Genomic DNA, 5276 nt, shown 5'->3' with positions numbered 1-5276 from the left:
TGCTCCCGACATTAATGAAATGAAAAAAAGTTGGCTTGTTGCCATTTAGGAATCGTCTTAGCACAGCTGCAACCTCGTGTAGTCTTCAGTGTTCCAGCTTTGTGTCTCAGTTGGGATTGCTGTGCTTAATTGAAGGATTGGTCACTTTGGCTTCTTTCTGTGACTTCAAAAACGGCCGTTATACACAAAGAAGCCATGAAGACTGAATAAAAGTTCGTTTTATTCGAAAGATTTTGCGTTTTATAGTGCCCCCAGCGCTTGCCCGGCATCAAATGATGCCGTATTCACTGAGACATTGATCAATTTAGTTTACAATTTTGATTCTCCCGCCAAATAGTAGGTTTTCGTAATTTCAGCAACGACGTCATAAGCGCGTGTATTCAAGCAAAATTCCACTGCGTCATTCGGGTTTGCGGCCTTGCGGGTTTGCGGCCAGGTGGCACTACTATAGTCATTCACGAATGGTTGTCCGCCGTTGCTTTGTTTCTGAGCGTATTTGCACCTGGCTCGTTTTTGTTACTGTAAAAAGTGATCGTCTCGTGAAAACTGGGGTATCCTCCACAAACAGGGTCACGTAAGACAACGCCGCTTACCCCAATCGGCCAGTGTCTTGTAAGACAACCTAAAACAAGCATAGTGCGCCCAGTACCAACAGCAGTGCGTATCGGTACTTCTATGCTTACGTGCGTTTTCGTAACTTCCATTGTTTACCGCACCATTATTACTGCTGTAAAATGAATATGCATTACACTTGAGCGCAAATAGTTCGTTCGGAAAGCCGATAAGCCGTGCCTAATTTGCATTTGCTTTGTCCGTCCTCAGCCAATCGCACAGCTGGGTTCATATGAAATCATAGGTTCTGTTGAGGGAAATGAGCTAGTGGGTCGCATGGCCATTCCGTTTTTTCCTAATTATGTAGCCTATTTAGGCGAAGTGTGCATTAACAGGGTTGGCATTATGATTCTAACGCGGCAATCTTTCGAATGAATCGAACTTGTGTTCTGTCCTCATGACTCCTTTAACTAGGGTCATGATTGCTCGGCTGCCTTATGGCCGTCATGTCTTAACACACGCCTACTGAGAAACATTTTTAGGCAAAAGTGGTTTCCTCCTAGGTTTCCCCCCGTACATTATTCAGTGTTACAAGTGTGTAAGCAGTGCCGACAACCTGATAAAAGCAGACTTGAATTTGGAGTTCTCAACTTTCCATGTGATGTGAGTGGTGGTGGCACAATGCACTTCTGACAGATGTAACAGCAATAGCTATGCTGATGTAACGGCAATAGCTATACTGTCGCTCATGAATATAAAGCTCTGGTTCGGTATGTCAATCAAACACTGCTGATTGCACTTGGCAGTTGCATGGTAAATTGCGATAATGAAGCTTTAGGCCGTATTTATTGTTTAAACTCGGTGAGTGATATGTTGAGGATGGCCCTCACATCGACTGTTGTACCCAGCTGTTCGAGGAGAAACAATTATCGATTTCAGCATAACTGTTAAGAGTGGAATACTGTCTCGGCTAGGGCTTGGTGCGAAGCTGGATCATTCTTGCTTGCCCAAGACCACTTGTCAAAGCCTGCTTCAGCCACCACGATGTCATTACAGCGAAAAACTCATTTATTTACAAAGGGGTGGCGAGCCAAGATGGCGGACTGGGCTACCAGCCAGCTTCATCTTCTTCCTCCTCAGTATTGTAACGTTACATATTTCTCGCTGGTGTCAAAATTTAAGGTGGCCAATATCGCACGGCCCTGGAGGCCAAAACATTTCCACCATCGAAGATGCATCCCTCTCTGCAAGTCAGTGAGCCTCAGGTGATTCAAAGCGTTTCAAGCAAGGTACGCGAGCCACTTGAGTTCTGCGATTACGCTGTCCTCACGCAGTAAGCTGAACATGACATAGTTCAGACAACTAAGTCAGTCAAGGACCACGAATGGGCTGACTTAACGTGATAGCAGTTTTTTGCACAGTTCATGCTGTCGCTGAGGTGTCCAGAGCAAAACCAGTTCCCCCGCGAGTACGAATTTCCTGATGTCAGCTGTTGTAGCGGAGATTCGAGCGGTCTTGTGACGGCAGTATGTGGAGACTAGTGAGTTTCCGAGCTTCTTCACTAACGCAGATGGTGTTTGATAGGCTGGCCTTATCATGAAAGAAAGGGGAAGATGGTGTTGAGGTAGTTGAGGGAACACCTGTGTCAACTGGGTAGAATGGGCTATAACCCATTGTGTCATGCTTGGCAGTGTGGTAAGCATGGGTAATAAACTGCAAGATGTCGTCCCAGTTGTGGTCGGAAGCAACAGGCATGGCATTCATGTTAGTGAGTGTCCAGATGGTCCGCTCAGTGAGACCGTTTGTTTGTGATATGGCACTGAATGGCAGAATTGGTAATCGGACAGATGAAGTAGCTCTTTAACGACGTCACCAGTGAACTGGCGCCCACGGTCACTGGTGAGGACATGAGGTGGGCCATGTTGAAGTATAGGGCGAATGAGAATGAAGTTCGTCACTTTGGCAGCTGTTGCAGATTACAATGCAGCTCTCACTATGGCGTGAAAGGTAGTCGATGCACACGAGCATCCAATAGTTCCCATTCTTTGACGGAGGTAAAGGGACCATCAAATCTATACCCACTTGTTAAACTGGTAAGGGGGAGGGGGATTCGCAGGTGGAGTCTTCCCGGCTGAGCAGTCGTGGGGCATATGTTGCGTTGACACTGGGGGCAAATCACCACATACAGCTCGGTCGACTGTCACATTTTCGGGCAAAACTAATGCTGTTGTGTGCGGTGAAGAGTGCATGCACAGTACCGATGCCGAGCTGTGGCGTAGTCGTGCATAGCATGAATTATAGAAGAAATATTTCTCTCGCACCATTAGGAGGTGCCATGATCCCGTCGGCCAGTAGCTCTTCTTGTGTCGCAGGCCATTGTGAACCCAGGAGGATTGGGTCTGACCGTGCAGCTGTAAACACTGCTTTCACTGAACCTAACTCAAGTGTTTTCCAGCATGCCGAACCCGAACTGGAACTAAACCAAAAAAAGAGAATACCACTTACTGGCTCACGACAAAGGCGTTAGAATATTTGTTGTTGGTAATCTGCAGGCAATATCATTTGGTGGCCTCACTTTGGTAATCTTCCATGCACTTTTCCACTTCAGAGCAATCACAACACTACAAGCCCGCTATCTATGGTCGCTAATTGTCACATTTGTGGTCTTAATAGTTCTTGTGTGTTACTAAGCATGAAGCCGAATGAAGTCTTAAATAGTCATACATACATTTTTCAATGGTTTGATACAGTTTCAATGGTTTGATAGTCAGCTGCGCACCACCAGATATAGGCCTGTGAATTTCCCCAAAACAAGTACCCTGGGGTAAACATGTATGTGCAAATAGCACTGTTACTAGTAGTGATGCGACAGGTTAGCTACACTTTGCCCTGTAAGTATATGTCAATGAAGAAAAATTTTGTTTCGCTTAAATGTGTTAAAGTGTGCACACCTATTGTGTAAGTGACAGGAGAAGACGTTCGAGGACACCGAAGCATTTCTTATGGGTTTGGAATGCAAAAGCACTAGTGTACTATTGCACGCATGGTTTTCTCCACAAGCAGCTGTTGGAATTTCTTGCCGAGACTGGCCTATACACTACTCTGTAGGTCATGAAGCCGCTTGCACCCCCTAACTTTCCTTTTTTATTCCTCTGTTATTTTGATATCCTGTGGCAAAATTGTGCAATAAATAACTAAAAAGAGTGCCACAGAGTGTTCCTTCAAGTGGGTATGTTAACATCACAGCCAATAGAAACTGGTGAATTCGCTGTGAATTTTGGCAGCACCTTTCTTCATCAGTCGCCAGTCCCACTCTGTCGGTATGTGAGAATTGGGTTTGTTATGAGAGTAAGGGAATTGGCCATGAGCTTATAACAGCGGTCATTGTAATTGTCACTTTTTTAGAGAGAGAGAGAGTAAATGTTTATTGAAAGGGAGAAAAGGCCGGCCTGAGAAAGTGTACTTGGGCCTGCTATTTCCCATTGGGGGAATGGAACTGGGGACAAAAAGAGAACGGAATGAATATGGAAGGTATGAGGAATGACAGTGATATCGACAAATGAACTATGTACAAGCAGTACAACCAACAAACGCCTCACGTACAATGTGACGCTGAATCAGATTATTATAGTCCACTTTTACCATATAATTATCCTCCATAAAAATGAGACGTTATTCTGTAGTCAAATTTTGTAGCAACCTAAAGCCGAGAATCCACAGAGGAGTCACTAAGAAATATAAGCAGGGCTTTAACGACTAGGCTTTGTTACCTGTTCCCAACCCACGTGCCCAAAATCTTTTGTTCTGACAAAGGGCGAATGTCCAAGCGTAGTATTAATGCTGACTCAAGGATCTTTCGCTCACTAGAGTACTTCGGGCAAGTGCTAAGCAAATGTTCGATAGTTTCAGGACAACCACAGAGATGGCAGTCGTGGCAGTCCTCGCTTCCGATTGTGTGGATATATTTTCAGGTCAATGCTACTTCAAGACGCAGCCGCTGTAGCAATGTCTCTTGACTTGTGTGAAGCTGAGGAATGTGAGCAAGCTAGAACTTTTGCTCTGTATCGAGCCTGTGAAGCCGTTCATGTCGATTCTGCGGGCCAAACGAATGCAAGGCTGTAGCTTGTTTACGTGCTCAGTAGAGTATCGTGTTAGCATCTTGCCGTGTGATGGGTATAGCCAAGAGAGTTCTGTTGTGGTGTGTCTGCTGGGCTTCTGCATCTACCAATGTGTTTGTGAGAATTAGGCGTGGGTACAGGAAGTTGCAGCCAAATGCGATCTGGCGAAACATCCAGTTGGTTGTGATGGCAGCTGTAGTCGTTGCTGGCTAATCCACCTGAGTTGATATGTCGTCATGCCAATATTCATTTTACCCTGTCGTTACTACCGTAATGTCGACCCTCTTTACGTGCCAAGCAATGTCAAAATCACTGTACATTTAGCTGCATGTACCAGTTGTCCGCGTCTTCTAAGTAGAAAGCCACAACACATTCACAAGGCCCACCTTCACCTGGAACCATAAAACACACTGGCGACGGGGATGCGTACTGGGATCGTATTTTAGACGTGTGTTATTCCCATCCAATCCTAAATTTTAATAAAAAAATTTGATAGCTGACAATATAGCTGATTAGCGATCGCAGTGGCATAGTTTGTCTCGGGTGATAGATAGAAGTCAATCTCGCATAAAGCATGTAGAGATATACAGATGTCCATTTAATGTT

This window comes from Haemaphysalis longicornis, unplaced genomic scaffold (assembly GCF_048455015.1).
Source record: "Haemaphysalis longicornis isolate Haplotype H1 unplaced genomic scaffold, Haemaphysalis longicornis Haplotype H1 scaffold_13, whole genome shotgun sequence".
Classification (NCBI taxonomy): domain Eukaryota; kingdom Metazoa; phylum Arthropoda; class Arachnida; order Ixodida; family Ixodidae; genus Haemaphysalis; species Haemaphysalis longicornis.
This window is presented reverse-complemented; position numbering follows the sequence as displayed.